Consider the following 22,137-nt stretch of genomic DNA (forward strand, 5'->3'; position numbering starts at 1 on the left):
GTGAAAAGTTAAAAAGTAAAAAATACACAGTAGATGCAACAATGCAGATAAATCTCTAACAAACAGCTTCAAAAGCAGGCCTATATGAATCTTTTGAAGAAACAGAGTCCGTAACAGATGCGAAGGAGGCACTGAATATATGAAAACTGATTGTGGAACAATAAAAAAGGCAAAAAAAAAACAAGTATCTCAGTGAAATAACACAACCAAATGCTCGAGACAAAGAAGCTAACCTAGCAAGGGAAAGGAAAATGGAGGTGGCTTTTCAACTAACAATAAACCTGAGAAAAAAGAAATCTATTTTCATAAATGCAAAACTTCGGCACTACAATACTGCCATTAAACCAGAATTTCTGTCGTTAAATATAGCCAAACAATCAGGTAAAATAGAAAATAACGAAAGAAAAACAATAACGAAAATCTTGGGACCAAAATATGAGAATGGGCAATGGATATTTAGAAGTAATAATGAAGTTTATGAAAAAATAGAGCGAATATCAGACACGACGAGGAAGAGAAGATTTGCATTCTGTGGATACCTAAAAAGGCTACATGAAAACAAGATAACAAAAAGCATTTTTAACTTGTATGACACAAACCCGAAAACGTCAATGACATGGATAAAAGACGTTAAAGCAGAACTGAGGGAAATGGAAATAATGGAGGGAAAAACAGGAGAATACATCATATTGACGTCACGGGTCGCAAAGTGCACGGTCGGAAAGCCCACAACATCCCTATTAAACCACGAAATAAATGGTAGACACTCTATTCTATGTGATTTAGCCAACGCCGCATACCATCTGGAAAAAGAAATATTCAGCACTTTGTTCCACCAAGTTGCAGATACGTGGTCATACCTCACAACAACAAGCACTGCGTTTAGAACAACGACGGGTAATCAAGTTTTAATCGTTGTTGTTGTGGTCTTCAGTCTGAAGACTGGTTTGATGCAGCTCTCCATGCTACTCTATCCTGTGCAAGGCTCTTCATCTCCGAGTAACTACTGCAACCTACATCCTTTTGAATCTGCTTACTGTATTCATCTCTTGGTCTCCCTCTACCATTTTTACCCCCGACACTTCTCTCCAGTATTAAGCTGGTGATCCCTTGATGTTTCTGATTGTGTACTATCAATCAATCCGTCCTTCTAGTCAGGTTGTGCCACAAATTTGTTCTCTCCCCAGTTCTATTCAATACCTCCTCATTAGTTACGTGATCTACCTACCTAATCTTCAGCATTCTTCTGTAGCACCAGATTTAAAAAGCTTCTATTCTTTTCTTTTCTTAACTGTTTATCTTCCATGTTTGACTTCCATACATGGCTACACTCCTTACACTGAAATCTATATTCGATTTTAACAAACTTTTCTGCAGGAAAGCTTTACTGGCCATTGCCAGTCTACATTTTATATCCTCTCTACTTCGGCCATCGTCACTTATCTTGCTGTCGAAGTAGCAAAACTCACATACCACTCTGTGTGTATCATTTCCTAATTTAATTCCCACACCATCAACTGATTCAATTCGCCTAGATTCCAGTATCCTTGTTTTGCTTTTCTTGATGTTAATCTTACATCCTCCTTTCTAGACACTGTCCATTCCGTTCAATTACTTTTTGCTGTCTCAGAGAATTACAACGTCATCGGAAATTCACAAGCTTATTATTTCTTCTCCATGGATTTTAATTCCTACTTCAAATTTTTCTTTGGTTTCATTCACTGCTTGCTTAATGTATAGATTGAACGTCGTCGATAGGCTACAAGCCAAGTTTTAATCATCATCTCCAGAAAATCAAGTTGCTACAGTGGAAACTGGTGGCGGTATTAGTCATTCTCTACATATTCACCCTTAAATTCACAAATTTTTTCCAATGATGAATGACTTGGCGGAGGACTCTGGTCTGGATGCTCAGAAAAAGTTTCGCCTCTAAAACCCGCTTGCCATTCTGCAAACCTGTCAGTTGTTTCTACATCCGAGGAAAGAGGAGGAAGTTACTGGATGCTTTGCCAAGAGAATAAGAGAGCCGAGGTGAAATTCGATAGACCAAATAAGCAGCGTGTTTTACTGTGACCTGTGTAGAATGCGCTGAGGCGTCGTCGTGGGGCAAAAAACAGGTGCTTAACAGTTTCCCGCGACGCTTGCTCTTGACAGCCTCCCGTAAATTCGTCAGGAGCTTTCGCTAGCATGCTCCTGTGACGGTTTGCCTTTTACGACCAAAATCCGGCAGCGCCATTCAATAGCAGCCCCCAAAACAGTCAGTATCATGAAGGCAAATTTTGTCTGGGTCGTCATCTTTCTCGGTAATGGTGAATCCATAAATTTCCACTACTTCCCTTCCTACTTTTATGTATGCCAATTTGCGGCTTTTTTTCCCCACATTACACAGCACCATGAACTGAACACTTGTTTCGATGCAATGTTTTGGTTTCTGTTGCCGATTGTCAAATGTTTTTGCCAAAGATCGAATGTTATTGCCAAAGTGTAATTATTGTAGTATCTGTGCGTGTATGCATTTGTGTGTGCGTTTGTGTGTGTGTGTGTGTGTCTGTGTGTGTGTGTGTGTGTGTGTATGTGTGTGTGTGTGTGTGTATGTTTTGGTGTGATATAATTTTTTTCTGGGCTGCGTTTGTGTGTGTGTGTGTGTGTGTGTGTTTTGGTGTGATATGATGGACCGTCAGACGGTCTGTAACGCCGGAAATGCATATCCTCCTATTTCCATCTATTGTACTATTATTTTTTTCCTTGTTTTGTTACCTCAAGATATGACATTTCTGTCTCTTTATATATTGTAATTGCTTTACTGTTTGGATATATATATATATTTATGCACTTATGTCGATGTATAATTGGTTTGTTTCGTAAATATTATTTGTATTTTTACGCTGGGTCTTGCCTAGGGAAAACTGCTATCGAACGATTACGTCGATAGGTCGTGTGAAGAATCAAAGTGTGTAGGATCTTTGGTAGTGTTAACTCTGCCGCGTGAAGCGTGGGCGGAGCAGAGAGAGTCTGGCGGGAGTAGCGAGTGGAGCAGGTGTGTTGTGTGACGCTCCCGCGAGTTGCCGCGCTTTCGGGGTTTGGCAGCATGTAATTGCGCTCCACTCGCGATGATAGTTTCTGACATGGTGTCGCGGACGGGAAGCATTAGCTGGCGCACATCAAGAGCCCGTTTCGCCTGGTGACCGTGTCGAGAAGAAGGCGCGCCAACATCCAGCTTCTGCAACAGCGACGGCCGACAATGAGTGACTGTCGCCACCTCCTCGATCGACGGCTTCAAACCTTCAATCAACCAACAAGGAAGACTAAAAGCACGTAAAGTTTCAGAACTGTATGGCAGACCTCAGCTTTTCAAATTGTTCCATTTGCCTCGCAAAATTACAGCAACTTAGCATGAACCTTTGTTGCTCATTGTCCCAATTACATTGCCAAGCAGGGTCCCTTCCTTTTCCGAAATGAACCCGAGTGTCGTTGAAATTCAAACGCCAGCATTAAAATAATATAATTAGATTTCACTGCTTTAATTTCAAAGTTCAGTAGCTGGCTACAATATTTAGGTTACACGAGCACAAATTTAGAGTGCGAGTTTTGTTAGCATATTTTAGCTTACCTGTGACTGCAGCTCAGCTTGGTACGTACTAAATTTTACTATTGTTAATAGTTCAGAATCATTTAATTCAAGTTCAAAGTAAAATCTCTTGTTTCTAAATTGCGTAGAGTCAAGTTACTTTTGAAATGATTGTTGAGGTAGTCCAAGACTAACCGTATTTTACTGGATTTCGATGTGCTTCAGAAAGAAAGCTCACTATTAACTTCAGTCACTAAATTAACTTTCGATTTTCCGGTTTTATTAATTCTTTTGCTAAATTAAGTCAGAGTGTAGCGAAATTTATTACTTCTGACAAACTTTCAGTTTTCACACTACACGTGTCAACCTTCAGTTGCCACGGTTCTAGTGTTAATTATATGTGTAATAACCTCTCTTTTTCAGTTACTATAGTAATTGTCCTTAGGACTGGCGACCGTGATTTCCCCCAAATGTCAAATATCTAGTTACCGCTAGTTAATTGTTAACGTAACGGCCGCACATTTACTTTCTTTATTAACTTTATCCCTATTTCAAAATTAATTTCCACCAGTTTCACTTGCATTTTTCCTTTCATTCAGATGTAACCCTTTCCTCCCTCTTTACCGACAGATTAACTTCGGTGACGATTGCTTTTCCAAAATTCCCATTAGGTACACGCGGTTTCATTTTTCACTGTCATTATGGTCGATAAGTGAGGGGGGAGGTTACAGGTCCATAAGCAAAAATTATCAATATACTGTAGTATTACACGCAACTGAGGAAGACAGGACTACAAAAGTTGAAGATGAAGAAGTCATATTTCATTGGGCGGGCAAAGGTGCACATTCCGCTCCTGCCTTAGCTCGTGTCTTTTTGAACGTGTGTGAGCAGTCGTGGAACATAGTACGGCAACATTTGTCGTCTCCCAAATTCCAGGCAAGCTGGTGAAAACTGATCCATGACCGATTTCTACTTTTTCCTTAGTCGCCTCAGTTGTGATGCTCAGGTTTTGGCGCGGGACCTCCAATTTTATTGTGATTCTTGGGGGTTCTCAGAGTGATTGTCAGCCACTTCCTACTTCATCACACAGACTTGCTTGATCGCACTGGAAGCGTCTGCACCAACTGACCCCTGCCTCAGTGCCATGGTGCATAGTTGCCGCGCACTCCTACCTATTCTGTTTCGATTGTATCAGCATTGTTGCTCTTCAAATTTAGGAAAGAAACCACCCCAGGATACTGCACCTTATCAGTTGACTACCACATTTTGTTTTGGCTCTTCTAGTGATGTGCTATGATTTTGCGGTACAGTATTTCAACGCTCTCGACTGCTACGGTCGCAGGTCGAATCCTGCCTCGGGCATGGATGTGTGTGATGTCCTTAGGTTAGTTAGGTTTAAGTAGTTCTAAGTCTAGGGGAATGATGACCTCAGATGTTAAGTCCCATAGTGCTTAGAGCCATTTGAACATTTTTGAATCGTCACTACAAGTCTGGTTGTGTGATATTGATGCAGTAAGTGTTATTTATAATTGCATCCAGACTTCCGTATGGACAACATAGTAATAATCATACCTGGCATAGAGAAACAACTGAAGGATTTGAAAGCAAATAAACCACCAGGTCCAGATAGGATCAGAGTTGGGTTTTACAAAGAGTACTTTCCTAGTTTGCATTTATCGTGAAGAGAAAGGAAGCTAGTGTGCACTCCGTGTGCATTCCAGGGGGAGTCATTCCGGTTGTGGAAAGGGTGCTTCCGGATGCCATGAAGAGTACAGGGTGCAGCCAGCTGCAGGTGGTGGCTTATGTCGGTACCAAAGCCGTGTGTCGCTTTGGATCGGAGCAGATTCTGTCTGGTTTCGGGCGGCTAGCGGAAATGGTAAAGACTGCCAATCTTGCTTCCGAGATTAAGGCGGAGCTCACCATCTGTAGCATCGTCGATAGAACCGACTTTGGTCCTTTGGTGCAGAGCTGAGTGGAAGGTCTGTTGTGTGATCGCGCAGGGTGCAGATTCCTTGATTTGCGCCATCGGGTGGTAGGTTTCCGGGTTCCGCTTAATAGGTCAGAAGTCCACTACACACAGGAGGTGGCTACACGGGTAGTGGGGGCTGTGTGGAAGGGACTGGGCGGTTTTCTAGGTTAGGGGATCTCAGGGAACCACAAAAGGTTCGTCCGTCTAAAAGTGGGCAGGTAAAACACAGTAAGGTAGTTGTAGAAACGATTGGTATTGTTGTTGTAAATTGTCGTAGCAGTGTTGGGAAAGAACCAGAGCTCCAAGCCCTAATACAAAGCACTGAAGCTCAAATAGTTGTAGGTACACAGAGCTGGCTAAAGCCGGAAATAAGTTCAGCCAAAATTTTTTCAAACGATCTAACAGTTTTCAGAAAGGATAGATCAAATACAGTTCGTGGTAGAGTATTTATTGTCAGAGGTAGTTTGCCTTGTAGCGAAATTGAAGTAGATAGTTCATGTGAAATAGTATGGGTAGAGGTTATACCTGACAATCGGACTAAACTATTAATTGGATCGTTTTACCGTCCCCCCGACTCAGAAGACATAGTTGCTGAAAAGTTCAGAGAAAACTTGAGTCTCATTTCAAATAAGTGCCCCGCTCATACAATTGTAGTCGGTCGTGGCTTCAATCTACCCTCGATATGCTGGAAAAATTATACGTTTAAAGCCGGCGGCAGGCATAAAACATCATCCGAAATTGTACCGAATGCTTTCTCAGAAAATTATTTTGAACAATTAGTTCATGAGCCCACTCGAAGCGTAAATTGTTGCGAAAGCATACTTGACCTTTTAGCAACAAATAATCCTAGACAAATAGTGAGTGTTGTGACGAATACAGGGATTAGCGACCACAAGGCAGTTGCTGCTAGGCAGAATACCGAAACACCCACAACAATCAAACAGAAACGCAAAGTATATCTATTTAAAAAAAGCTAATAAGATGCTCTTAACCCCTTTTTAACAGACAGTCTTCACTCCTTCCGATCTGATCATGTATGTGTAGAAAAGTTGTGGAATGTTTTCAAAGAGATAGTATCAACAGCAATTGAGAGATATATACCACATAAATTAATAAGCGATGGTACTGATCCCCCATGGTACACAAAACGGATCAGATCGTAGTTGCAGAAGCAGCGAAAAAGCATGCCAAATGTAAAAGAAGGCAAAATCTCCAAGATTGGCAAAGTTTTACAGAAGTTCGAAATATAGCGCGTACTTCATTGTGAGATGCTTTTAATAATATCCACAACGATATTCTGTCTCGAAACCTGGCAGAAAACCCAAAGAGGTACTGGTCATACATAAAGCACACCAGTGGCAAGACGCAATCAATACCTTCACTGCGCGATAACAAAGGTGAAGTCACTGATGACAGTGCCACCAAAGCAGAGTTATTAAACACGGTTTTCCGAAACTCCTTCAGTAAAGAAGACAAAGTAAATATTCCTGAATTCCAATCAACAACAACTGCCAAGATGATAAACATAGAAGTAGATATCCTCGGTGTAACAAAGCAGCTTAAATCACTTAATAATAAAGGCAAGGCTTCCAGTCCAGATTGTATACCAGTTAGGTTCCTCTCAGAGTATGCTGATAAAATAGCTCCATATTCAGCAATTATATACAACCACTCGCTCACAGAAAGATCAGTACCTAAAGACTGGAAAATTGCTCAACTCACACCAATACCCAAAAAGGGAAGTAGGAGTAATCCGCTGAATTACAGGCCTATATCACTAACGTCGATTTGCAGTAGGGTTTTTGAACATATACTGTATTCGAACATGATGAAGTACCTCGAAGAAAACGATTTATTGACATATAGTCAGCACAGATCCAGAAAATATTGTTCTTGTGAAACACAACTAATTCTTTATACTGATGAAGTAATAAATGCTATCGACAGGGCATGTCAAATTAATTCCATTTTTTTAGATTTCCAGAAGGCTTTCGACACCGTTCCTCACAAGCTTTGTTCTAACCAAACGGCGTGCCTACGGAGTATCGCCTCAGTTGTGTGACTGGATTCGTGATTTCCTGTCAGGAAGGTCACAGTTCGTAGTAATGGACGGATAAAGTCATCGAGTAAAACAGAAGTAATATCCGGCGTTCCCCAAGGAAGTGTTATAGGCCCTCTATTGTTCCTGACCTATATTAACGACATAGGAGACAATCTGAGTAGCCGTCTTAGATTGTTTGTAGATGATGCTGTCATTAACCGTCTTGTAAAGTCATCAGATGATCAAAACGACTTGCAAAATGATTTAGATATCTGTATGGTGCGAAAAGTGGCAATTGACCCCGAATAAAGAAAAGTGTGAAGTTATTCACATGAGTTCTAAAAGAAATCAGCTAAATTTCGATTACGCGATAAGTCACACAAATCTGAGGACTGTAAATTCAACTAAATACTTAGGGATTACAATTGCAAATAACCTAAATTGTAACGATCACGTAGATAATATTGTGGGTAGAGCAAACCAAAGACTGCGATTCATTGGCAGAACACTTAGAAGGTGCAACAGGTCTACCAAAGAGACTGCTTACACTACGCTTGTCCGCCCTATTCTGGAGTATTGCTGTGCGGTGTGGGATACGCACCAGGTGGGACTGACGGATGACATCGAAAAGTACAAAGAAGGGCAGCCCGTTTTGTATTATCGCCAAATAGGGGAGATAGTGTCACAGACATGATACGTGAATGGGAGTGGCAATCATTAAAGCAAAGGCGTTTTTCGTAGCGACGGGATCTTCTCATGAAATTTCAATCACCAGTTTTCTCCTCCGTTTGCGAAAACATTCTGTTGGCACCCACCTACATAGGGAGAAATGATCATCAAGATAAAATAAGAGAAATCAGGGCTCGCACAGAAAAATTTAAGTGCTCGTTTTTCCCGCGTGCCATTCGAGAGTGGAACGGTAGAGAGACAGCATGAAGGTGGTTCATTGAACCCTCTGCCAGGAACTTTATTGCGAATAGCAGAGTGATCACGTAGATGTAGATGTAGATGTATAGCCCAGCGCAAAGTCCTAAGCGACTGGAAAAAAGCGCAGGTGACTCCAGTATATAAGAAAGGTAAAAGTACGGACCCGCAATATTACAGACTAACATCCCTAACTTCTGTTTGCTGCAGAATCCTTGAACGTATTCTCTGTTCGAACTTTCTTGAGACTGAGAAGCTTATGTGCACGAATCAGCATGGTTTTAGAAAGCATCGCTTGTGCGAAACTCAGCTTGCCCTTTTCTCACGTAATGTACTGCGAACTATGGATGAAGGGCAACAGGTAGATTCCATATTTATAGATTTGTGGCAAGCATTTGACACGGTACCCTATTAAAGGCTGTTAACGAAGGTACGAGTATACGCAAGAAGTTCACAGACATGTGAATAGCTCGAAGACTTCTTAAGTAATAGAACCCAGTGTGTTGTCCTCGACGGTGAGAGTTCATCAGAGACAAGGGTATCGTCAGGAGTCCCCCAGGAAAGTGTGACAGGACCGCTGGCGTTATCTATATACGAAAATAATTTTGCCGACAGTGTGGGCAGCATTCTGCGGTTGTTCATTGATGATGCTGCAGTTTACGGTAAGGTGTCGAAGTTGAGTGACTGTAGGAAGGTAGAAAACAACTTAGACAAAATTTCCAGTTGGTGTGATGATTGGCAACTAACCCTAAATGTGGAAAAATTTAAGTTAATTCGATTGATTAGGAAGAACAAACCTGTAATGTTCGGATACAGAGTTGCTAGTGTTCCAGCTTGATACAGTCAAGTCGTTTCAATATCTGAACGTAATGTTGCAAAGCGATATGAGATGGAACGAGCATTCGAGAACTGTGATAAGGAAGGAGAATGGTCGACTTCGGTTTATTGGGAGAATTCTAGGAAAGACTGGTTCACCTGTAAAGGAGACCGCATATAGGACGCTGGTGCGACCTATTCTTGAGTACTGCTCGAGTGTTTGGGATCCATACCAGATCGGTTTGAAGGAAGACATCGAAGCAATTCAGAGGCGGGCTACTAGATTTGTTACTGGTAGGTTCGAACAACACGTAAGCGTTACGGAGATGCTTCGGGAACTGAAATGGGAATTCCCAGAAGGAAGGCGACGTTCTTCCCGAGAAACACTATTGAGAAAATTTAGAGAACCGGCATTTGAAGCTGACTGTCGAACGATTCTACTGCCGCCAAGGACGACTGTAAGGTATGTATGTAGAACTGTCAACGGATCCTATCCAAGGCTCTTCATACGTTACGTACCAAGAATAATGGAGATATAACCCTTGTGCGCAATTTCTGGTTAAGCCACCTCACAAGGACAAGTATAAATTTAAAAATTACAGGGTCGCCAAGTCCTTCCTAACAATTAAGAAAAGACCGAACTGAGAATTATCAGTTCGATTAAATTAAGAATTTAAGTATAAGAATGCAATTTTTTAAAGGCACTAACAAGATGAACAGCATTGTATCTCGTATATCAATGAGCTTGTTTAGTTAAATTGATTTTTCCTGCCGTTTTTGCTCATCACAAGCAAGCAGATTAACTTTAAAAAAATCAAGGAATAGAACATTAATTTGAAAACTGGCATCCTTTTACGTAGCACATTTATTTCAGTACTGAATTTGATGCACATCCTATAAATACACATGACTAGTGCCTGAAAGAAAAATTTAACTAAGTAATTCGCCAAAAATGGTAGAACAGCGCAATTAAAAAGGAAAAACACACAAAAGGGAAGTGAAACACAATAATTGAATCATTCCATCTACATACCCACGACAGATATAGTTCAGAGAGATACCTATCACTATTATGCTCATGCACTAGCTTCGAAAGAGGTTTCTCCGATTCGCAAGGTTTGTATAGTAGATATACGACATGGAATCCGCGCCTGCCGCTTACGAACGGTGGAACTTCAGCACGTGGTAAACTTGACTACGAGTTAACTGTTCAGAAATTAGACATTAAACCAGGCACAAATGTAAGAAATTTTAATGGTGCAATAGCAGAACGATTTTGCCGCTACGAAATAAAATTAACTCGGCAAGGCAGAAACCCTCTCTAGGAGCTACGAACTGTGCTCACCAACCGCTAGCTGCAGTGTGTCCTTTCTCCTGCAAGCTTCGCCTAGCTATCGGTTAACCTGACAGACAAACCAACCAACCTCAGACTAACAGCGGTAAACCTCTCTGTTCAGGTACTGGGATCCTAAGTTGGTCATCCTGTGCTGCCCTCCAAAACAAAAAGCAAACATCACCTGCTACTAGCAGACTACAACCATCTCAGCGTCCCCCACAAAAGAAACCCGAAACCACTCGTAAGAACACTCATTCAGTCACATTTATGCACACATAGGGTACGGTGAAGAGAAAAACGTAATAAATACAGTGAAACGCGTATGTATTCAGTAGCAGCGATGGCGAGGCATGACAGAATCTCTGACCAGAGAGTTGTTTATCGTTGCTAGTCTGCGCTTGACTGCGCGAGAGTCCAGTTGCGAGTTGGACTCGGTCGGAAGTACTGTGTGTGGAGTCGGCAGAGCGAGTATGAAGTTGCGGGCTGGAATGAGTCGGTAGTAGTCAGCCGACTGTAGTAGCGAGTGGACGGTAGTACTGAGCAGGCGTCGGCATGGATCGGCGGCGTGCGCCCTTTACATCTCTGGTCAAGGTTCGGGACGAGGTATATTGTTAAATAAGGTAATGAAGCAGCATTGCGCACATCTGATAATGTAATGTATGTTAATTGTAATTAATTTGTTCAAGAAATGCCCCCAATAATAATTTTGTTTTCAAAGCAATCGTTTTTAAGAAAAGAATCATTCCAACTGAAACAATATTTCCTATGCTTTTCCTCCCAGAATCAATTTATCAGATTAATTATTGCACAGGGCCTAAGGTCAGCGATGCTGCCCTATTATTGTGGGTTTAATGATTAAATTTCATTTCTCAATTTTTGTGTCGAGTTTACATTTGGGTCATTATTATTCTATAATTTTTGTGGGGACCAAATATTTGGCTCGTTTTCATTATCATAGACTTTTCTTTTATTTCTGCTGGGAAGTTACGTTTAGCACGATGTCCATTAACATTTAAAAATAAATCTCTTTCATTTCTGCGGGGAGGTTACAACAGGTAATGATTTCCTATGGAACACAAAAAAAACCAAACATAATATCGTTTAATAAACCCTAGTTTGATTGCTCAGTCTTACTGGGAGTGTTAATAAATTAAACAGCAATCAGGCGGTGGACAGAATAGGATGCACAGAATCCAGTGAGACAAGCTTCTATGAAACGACTCCACAGAGACGTTTCACGACGAAAATAGGATACGATGAATTAGGGCTCACACGGAGGCATATAAACAGTCGTTTTTCTCTCGCTCTATTTGCGATTGAGGAAGGAAAGGAAATAACAAATAGTGGCACAGCGTATCCTCCGCCATGCACTGTACGGCTTCTTACAGGGAGCTATGTTGATGTAGATGTACATCTTTTTCATACTCTCAGTTGACGTGAGCGAGGGAAATGACAGAGTATGGTGCACATTTGGCGACACATGGACCATGGTAACTCGTTGGGGAGGGTTTTGCACTATGACAGTTTTTTATAACGGGAAGTGCAAGCCAGATCGTTACGTTCAAACTCGATGGAAAAGAGAGAGTTATGGTTACAGTGTCAGCCCTCTTGCAAAATTGACATTTCCAGGAAAATTAACAGTGACAAATTCTTCTGTTGTTACTGTGAGAGGAGCAAGCTTACGGCGCCAATTGAATTGGCAACATGAGAGATAGCCGGCGTGATGGATGAGCCTCTGCTGCCGTCGCCGGGACCTTGCGGCTCCGTCACTGTCGCCATTGGACACCCACGTTGCAGCCCGAAGGTGCGTAATGCCGCATAGCAAAATCCTAACGCAACTGTGTCTCTGTATTTCCACGCTCATCCGGTTTAGGTGCTTTTATGCTGTTATATCTTCTGCATGGAAATGCATTAAGAATATACTCAGTTTTTACCAGGGTTCCTGTGTTTATAAATTCTTTAGCAAACCTAGACAATGGAAACAGGATGTGTGTTGCTACTCACCCACCTTAGAGCCCTGGAATCGATCCAAGGTCACCAGTAATGCCGTCCAGCCCTGCAAGTAGGATCGAACCGGAGTTCTTTGATCCAGAGCATTTCTATTTCGATTAATGTGCGCCGTTACATTTAAAAGGAATCACTGCTAACATACATTAATCTGGAGATTGTATTTCATTGAATTATTTCAGCTAGATATACAGGAGCAGGTGTTGTCATGAGTGATTGACACAGGAGAAATTGCGGCGATGAGACGACCTCATTGCAATTTTAAGCACAAATCCAAGCCTAATACTTTAAAATATATAAATGTTTCACCTACACACAGTTTATAAAATAATTAACAAAATGAGTCGATAAGCACATATTACACGTCATATGAAAGCTGATGACGTCAGTAATGATCACAACATGCTACTTTATCGTCAGGCATGTGTATAAGCAATAATAAACAATTTTATGAAATTAATATGCTGCAAATTCTCCACACTGCTAAGTGACATGAAAACAGCGCAGATGTCTCAGACCATTATCCAGCATTCGTAACGTAAGAGCGATCACAATTCTATTACTTAAGAAGTATTTGTAATTATAACTTGAATTTAAAGACGTTGCACGTCGCATTTAGGCATGCATTTATGGACTTTATTAATAATTTTGCCAATAGTGTATAAATATTTTAGTGACAGGCCGCAAAGTGATCGTAAGACTTTTCTTTATTTTCTAATATACTCATGTTCAGAAATTAAGGATAATTGCAGAATTTGGTGCCACACAACGTGGCACTACACAAAACTGGCGCTAATAGCACAGGCACATTGGGGACACACACGACACAGAACTGAAAGTCCACGGTATTGCTGATAAGTTGAGAAAACCGTCCCGAAACACATGTGCCACAAAACGTCACTTTTTCCCGACATCAGTATGGACTATGGTCACCATGCACACGTACACAGCCGGCCGGTGTGGCCGAACGGTTCTAGGTGCCTCAGTCCGGAACCGCGCTACTGCTATGGTCGCAGGTTCGAATCCTGCCTCGGGCATGGTTGTGTGTGATGTCCTTAGGTTAGTTAGGTCTAAGTAGTTCTAAGTCTAGGGGACGGATGACCTCAGATGTTGAGTCCCATAGTGCTTAGAGCCATTTGAACCACACGTACACAGGCCGCACAACGGGTTGGCATACTCTGGATAAGGTGGTCGAGCAGCAGGTGGGTATAGCCTCACATTCTTGCACCAGTTCCTGTCGGAGCTCCTGAAGTTTCCTAGCGGTTTGAAGACGTGCAGCGATACGTCGACCGAGAGCCACTCTGACGTGTTCGATGGGGTTTAGTTCTGGAAAACAGGCAGGCCACTCCATTCACTTGATATCTCCTGTTTCAAGGTACTCCTCCACGATGGATGGAAGCTCATGGGGCCGTGCGTTATCAACCATCAGGAGGAAGGTGGGACCCACTGCACCCCTGAAAAGGCGGACATATAGGTGCAAAATGACGTCCCGATACACCTGAACTGTTACAGTTCCTCTGCCAAAGAAATGCAGGGGTGTACGTGCACCAATCATAATCCCACCCCACACCATCAAACCACGACCTCTATACAAGTCCCTTGCTAGGACATTAAGGGATTGGTATATGGTTTCTGGTTCACGCCAGATGAAAACCCGGCGAGAATTACTGTTCAGACTATTCCACGACTCGTCCGTGAACATAACCTGGGACCACTGTTCCAATGACAATGTACTGTGTTCTTGACAGCTTTACGTGCTCTCCTGTGACCAGGGGTCAGTGGAATGGACCTTGCAGGTTTCCGGGCGAATAAATCATGTCTGTTCAGTCGTCTGTAGACTGTGTGTCTGGTGACAAATGTTCCAGTGGCTGCAGTAAGGTCCCGAGCAAGGCTACCTGCAGTACTCCGTGGCCGTCTGCGGGCACTGATGGTGAGATATCGGTCTTCTTGCGGTATTGTACACTGCGGGCGTCCAGCACTGTAGCGCCTGGACACGTTTCCTGTCTGCTGGAATCGTTGCCATAATCTTGAGATCACACTTTGTGGCACACGGAGGGCCCGTGCTACGACCTGCTGTATTTGACCAGTCTCCAGTCGCCCTATTATTCTACCCCTCATAACGTCATCAATATGTGTTCTTTGAGCCATTTTCAACATACAGTCACCATTAGCACGTCTGAAAACGTCTGCACACTTACTCGCTGCACCGTTCTCTGACATGCACCAACACACCTCTGCGTATGTGGACTGCTGCCAGCGCCCCCGTGCAACGACCGCTGGTCAAATGCACTGCATGGTCAAATGGCTCTGAGCACTATGGGACTCAACTGCTGAGGTCATTAGTCCCCTAGAACTTAGAACTACTTAAACCTAACTAACCTAAGGACATCACACACATCCATGCCCGAGGCAGGATTCGAACCTGCGACCGTAGCGGTCTTGCGGTTCCAGACTGCAGCGCCTTTAACCGCACGGCCACTTCGGCCGGCCTGCATGGTCATACCCCGAGGTGATTTAAACCCGCAAACCGCCCCCCAGAGCGGTGTTTCACCATGTATCAGCATTCTCCTTAATTCATGAGCATGAGTGTAAAGTTGAATCGTGCTCATTTCTTAACTGCTTAAATGCAACTGCTGTGCCGTTGTAGAGAAGGTTTAAGCGGGAACAAAAGTACGCATGCAATTTTTTGTCAGTGGTCACGTGGTGAATGTATTGTGCGGCCAAAGTGCCGTGTGGCGCGGGTTGCGTTAACGTTTTATGGGCTTTGAAAATTTGAACTGGGGAAAACAACCCAGGGAAACCAAGGAAGGGTTAGTTTGAAGAGCTTGCTATGGCATCGCGATCACGAAGTGAGATCCGGGTAGTTTTGCTGTACAACTCCGTGCGTGGTTTAAACATAGACCAGTGCTCTGAAGAAATGACTCTTGCACTCGATGATGTTCCTCCACATCGTACAACTATACTGTGGTACAGAAATTTCCAAAGAGGAAATTTCACTCTGGATGACGCTGAGAGGACGGGAATGCCACGATCATCAGTTACGTAGGAAAATATTGATGCTGTGAGGAAAATGCTAGACGAAGACAGGCGAGTGACCTATAAGCAGATAGAGGATACCTTAGGGCTAAATGCACCAGCAATTCATCTGATTCTGCATGATCATTTGCTAGTAAAGAAACTTTGTTGTATCTGGGTGTCGCTTAGACTGACGGAAGAGCAGATAACATGTCGTGTAACTTGCTGCCGGAAGACGTTAAAGAAGTTTTCTGAGGGACGATCTCAGTACGTGAACAACATCGTGACAGGTGACGAGACGTGGCTGTACTATTGACGTGCCGACTAAGAATCAAAACAAAGAAAATGATAGCCATTTTTTTTAATCGAGTGTAATTGTAGAGGGTGTTGTTTTGGACACAGCCAGTCACAGCTAAGTGGTACACTGAGCAGTGCCTGCCCAAAGTCATCCAAACTTCGGAGAACCTGCGACCGAAGTCGAGAACGGACACTTGGTTCCTCCATCACGACAACGCTCCACCCCACGGAGCAAAAGCATGCAACGAATATTTGCGGGGTACAGGACTGAAACTTCTTGAGCACCCTCCTCACAGTCCAAACCTTGCCCCTTGTGACATTGCACTGTGCCTGCATGTTAAAATGAAGCTAAAAAGGATGCAGTTTTCAAGTGGTGAGGACTTCCTGAGGGCTTTGGACAAAGAGTGTGCCTAACTCCGTATTGAAACTTGAGAGAACTGGTTTCGGAGGATGGTGAGATGTATTCTATGTGGCAGAAATTCCTTCGAAAACATTAAATAAATGAAATTCTATTGCAAAACTTTTCTAGTACCCTTTATATATATATAAAATTATAAGTGGTACAGAGACGAGCGAGTGGGCCGGGGCTTACCCCAATCCACTACTACCAGCGTCACGTCATCATAATGCACCTGTGCCTAGCATACAAAGGATTGATTACACCACAATCTAAGAGTGAAATCGAACTTAAAATAACTTCTCCAAACTTCGACAGCGTACGCTTAAGTACATTAATGTTAACAATGTAAAGTCTCAGAATGATCAAATGAATATTTCAGCCAAAATATACGATCTTCAGAAAAGAATAAGTGGCGCTGAATAATAAAACTTCACAGCTAAAAATTGTTCAGAATATGCATATATATGTGACAAAAGTTACAACTCTCAGCTCGATCAGAGCAATAGTTTGGTTAAAATCGGCATTTTTACGAAAAATTGAACCCCATAAGTATTACTCAGAAAGCTGAAAATTCGTATGTAGCTTCAGTTTCATGTAAAAACATTAAATATGCGACGCCAATAAGCTATCTGTAACAGTTTTCAAGTTATTTACTAAAAACTAATTCTGGAACGAAAATGTCCTTATACATTGTAGATTAAGTATCATTTTTATTTGTGATAGGAAGTCTAATTATAGCACTCGATTACGTTCATGCTCTAATTCAGCTGTACCAAGTTTCAAAACTGTATTGTAAATAACAATGATTACAAGGAATCTTAAGGAGGGAGTTCAGAGGTCGTTCTAACCGGCAAAGTTTAAATGCTGTCGGGCTTAAACTTTTTCAGTAACTAAAGTAGACTTAACTCTATTTATATAAAAATTAAGAAGGTTGTAAAGTGTTAAACGACAGAGCTATGTCCGAGAATGGAGCCATTTATATACTGCTACCTATGCCTACGGCGGTTGACAGCAGGCGTTCCGTTTGGAGGTCCACTGCACCCCAATATAAATACAGCTAGTGGGGCAGTGGAGGAAACACTTTGCACCGAGATATCCAACTGTCCGCGTCAGTCAAACGCCCCCGTTCGGTATGTTACGGATGACGTCAGAGCTGGGAAGACTTCAATGCGTTTTCAGTAAAAGTAGGAAGTGAACTCGCGAGGGCTGCATACCGCCCTCGATCGCTTGAATTTCACGGAAGTATAGGGGTTAGGCAAAATAATGTGAACGGTGGTAGTAATGGGAGTGTTGTGTCTGACGGTCAACAACGCAGGTAGGGCAAGTGTCGCGCTGGAATGTGCGTGTTCAGTGCGGACTAGGCATCAGTGCAGGTTGCTTACGAGTAGTGCACACTTCGTATTTGCATTCAGAGGCCGAGGTCGACGTGCAATGAAAGACCTAACAGAGTTCCCAAAAGGGCAGATTGTGGGGGCCCGATCAGCCGGAGCATCAGTAACCAAGACAGCCAACTTATTGAATGTTTCAAGGGCAACTGTTTCAACAGTCATGACAGCCTACACAAAACATGGAACGACATCATCGTGTAAACCTAATAGTGCGCCGGCCGCGGTGGTCTAGCGGTTCTAGGCGCTCAGTCCGGAGCCGCGCGACCGCTACGGTCGCAGGTTCGAATCCTGCCTTGGGCATGGATGTGTGTGTTGTCCTTAGGTTAGTTAGGTTTAAGTAGTCCTAAGTTCTAGGGGACTAATGACCACAGATGTTGAGTCCCTTAGTGCTCAGAGCCATTTGAACCATTTTTGAAACCTAATAGTGCACATAAATCGAAACTAAATGACAGAGGTCGTCGTATGCTAACATGAATTGTGTGAAAACACCACAAAACTGCGGCGGCTAAAGTGAGAGCAGAGCTCAATAGCCATCTTCGAGACCCCTTATCTATCGATACTGTCCACCGAGAACTCCATAAAGCGAATATTCACGGACGAGCTGCTATACCCAAACCATTAGTGATGACAACCAACGCAAAGAAGCGGAAAACACGGTGTCAGGAGCATAGGCCGGCCAGAGTGGCCGAGCGGTTCTAGGCGCTACGGTCTGGAACCGCGCGACCGCTACGGTCGCAGGTTCGAATCCTGCCTCGGGCATGGATGTGTGTGATGTCCTTAGGTTAGTTAGGTTTAAGTAGTTCTAAGTCCTAGGGGACTGATGACCTCAGAAGTTAAGTCCCATAGTGCTCAGAGCCATTTTTTTTTTTCAGGAGCATAAATCGTGGACGGCTGATCAGTGGAAACACGTCATAAGGTCCGACGAGTCAACGTTTTCGTTATTTCCAACATCGGGCAGTGTTTACATCTGGAGAACGCCAAAAGAAGCCTACAGTCCTGATTGCTTGAGTTCAGTGGTATGGAAATGGAAATGAGCGTTTGGCGTCAATGGCCGGGAGGCCCCTCGCGGGGCAGGTCCGGCCGCCATATCGCAGGTCTTATTACATTCGGCGCCACATTGGGCGACCTGCACGCCGGATGGGGATGAAATGATGATGAACACAACACAACACCCAGTCCCTGAGCGGAGAAAATCTCCGACCCAGCCGGGAATCGAACCCGGGCCCAGAGGACGGCAATCCGTCACGCTGACCACTCAGCTACTGGGGCGGACAGTTCAGTGGTTAAGCATGGAGGTGGAAGTGTGATGGAGTGGGCAGCAATATCATGGTATTCTGCTGGTCCCATCATTACAGTTACAGACAACGATTATGTGAGCATTTTAGGTGATCAGGTGCACCCCATGATTCAAACATTGTTCCCAAACAATGGTGCCATATTGCATGACGATAATGCACCCATTGACACAACCAGCGTCTTTTCTGGCCAGCAGTGTCTCCGGACTTGAACATTACCGAACCCTTGTTGGCGGCATTGGAGAGCAGACTCCGGAGCAGATTTTCGCCACGCTCGTCCCTACAGGAGTTAGAAGAGGTTCTCATCGAAGAGTAGCATAACATTTCACTGGAGACTATACAATCATTATGTGCCAGTATTCCAAGAAGAATCGAAGCTGCATTACGGACCCATGAGAGTGCAATCCCTTATTAATAAACCATTCGCAAGCACAGGTGTTCACATTATTTTGCCTATCCCCTGTAACCGTTTGTGTGCCGCGCGAAATGTTGACAAAACTGCGTGGCAAGTGGCGAGATTATTTTTCATTTTTAGGGCAAGCAATCAACTTTTGGTGGTTAGAAGTCAGGGCGATAGACAATTTTACTTGGAAGTTCCCAAAGAGGTCGCCTCTGAACTGTTAATAGTGCTGTTTCTGATAGGGATATTATTATTATTATTATTATTATTGGGGACATTATTGTATTGTGTGCGTGTGAACTTTTACAGAATATATTAATCAGTTAAAACTCAAAACTTTTATTTATAGTCCTGCTGAGTAAATAGCAAGTAGGAACATTTTCTTTCAGTGAGCACAAAGAGTAATGTGGGCTTGCAGACTGGAAACAGTGGTCAGTATATTCTCCATCGCTTTCTGGCTGACCGCAAAAGCTCTTGTAAACGGCAAAGGTAAGTAAAGCACGTTCAAACAATTTAAATGTTTTTTCATAACAGCATAACGAAGAACACAGACCATTTGATTATTACCCACCGCCCCACAATAACAATGACGAATCGCAAAGAGGAACTTAACATTGAGGGCTCTTAATTAAGGCCTGATATTAAGAATAAAAAAACTGCGCAGATTCTCTGGAATGTTAGTCAGATTTTTTGGCATAAGATAGCATCTACAGCTTACAAAGATCGTGTTAAGACAATTCAGTACTAGTATTTAGAAATACAAAATCTCTGACCAAAGCCAGCTATAGGTTCTAAGTAATAATAGATGGAAAAGTTCGGGACAGTGCCCCAATAATTAGAACCAAATGACTGAGTGAGATTTAAGCTTAAATTGGACTCGGTGGCCTATTGATCAGAAAAATGCAAAAATCGTTTAAAAGACAACAGCAATCTACAAACTTTTAAAAATGATACGGCACCATGGGCTGATTAGCATTTACCAAATAAATAGATTTAGATTTAAAACTAAACTCTCCCTAATGGCGGATTCAGTGTGACTTCAGGGTCATAAATTTTTAACAAAGCGTTTCTTTATGAAGGAACAGATAGAGAAATGCGAAATTCCTGACCAAAGGTCGGCTATAGACTAAGTGGCAATATTTCGAAGGGTACGGAACAGTGTTGAATTAACTTTCAAAAGGGGGGTTAAGCCTTAAAGCTGCGGTCAGCACAGGGGCCGATCGGTTAAATAGCAAATTATGGCAAGATCAAATTTAAACAAGGAATACTTTTAGTAACTGAGGACATTAACGCATTTGTGTTTTAAAAGGTGCTACCACAATTTGCATCAAATCAGACCAGAAACAAGTACAACCCCTAAAGGCTAAGGATATGCCACACACAAATCACAAATAGAGCAACAGTTCCAATAACAGCACAGTGGCCATTTAGTTAAGAAGTCGGGCTCCACTAAGAGCCGCTTAAGGAAGAAAGTGAACAGTTCTAAAGCCTTAGTAGCCGGCCGCTGTGGGCGAGCGGTTCTAGACGCTTCAGTCCGGAACCGCGCTGCTGCTACGGTCTCAGGTTCGAATCCTGCCTCGGGCGTCGATGTATGTGATGTCCTTAGGTTAGTTCGGTTTAAGTAGTTCTAAGTCTAGGGGCCTGATGACCTCAGATGTTAAGTCCCATAGTTGGTTCAAATGGCTCTGAGCACTATGGGACTTAACTTCTGAGGTCATCAGTCCCCTAGAACTTAGAACTACTTAAACCTAACTAACCTGACATCACACACATCCATGCCCGAGGCCGGATTCGAACCTGCGACCGTAGCGGTCGCTCGGTTCCATACTGCAGTGCCTAGAAGGCACGGCCACTCCGGCCGGCTAAGTCCCACAGTGCTTAGAGCCATTTGAAAGCCTCAGTACGTGCCACTCTTAAACTACAAACAGACCAACAGTTCCAATTTTTAATTTACACTCTGTACAGTTGAAGCAAGTCTCCATTAGAATTAACTCAGGGTGAGTGAGTTTTTAAAGTTGGCCCGGCTCTCCAGCCGAATAGCAGTCTACAAGAACACTGTAGACCACAGACTGTACTTTAAAAATATATGTTTCAGGACCGTACAGCTGCTCTGTAGCGGGGGTTTTGCGTTGGTGTCCCATTCAAAACGCGCCATGTCGGCTGTTGGCTACAATACGACCAAAACTAGAAAGTTAGCCATCACATTCGTGACACTGAAACACACTAAAAGTGCGTCTAAGTTTGGGGCTACTGTTTGCCGCCACCACGTTCACGCACTCACTTAAGCCACAGTAAAGTACTCAAGAAGACTAACAGCGTAGTATGATCTATAAGGGCTGTACAAACTGCAACAGTAATCAGACAAAAATACAGAGGAAACACAGGCTCATTAAAATTCTATGAACGCTGCTGAGCAAAGGTCGAAAAGCGGAGAGCATTTAACCAGCGTCTTCATCCAATATCGCCAAAACATGAAGTCTGGGTCACAAGGAGGGCCGGAATGCGGCCACACTCTTTCAACTCCAATAAGGCAGTTGCTGCTACTACACTACTGGCCATTAAAATTGCTACAGCAAGAAGAAATGCAGATGATAAACGGGTATTTGTGGACACATATATTATACTAGAACTGACATGTGATTACATTTTTACGCAATTTGGGTGCATAGATCCTGAGAAAT

The sequence above is a fragment of the Schistocerca serialis genome, chromosome 1, assembly GCF_023864345.2.
Source record: "Schistocerca serialis cubense isolate TAMUIC-IGC-003099 chromosome 1, iqSchSeri2.2, whole genome shotgun sequence".
NCBI classification, from domain to species: domain Eukaryota; kingdom Metazoa; phylum Arthropoda; class Insecta; order Orthoptera; family Acrididae; genus Schistocerca; species Schistocerca serialis.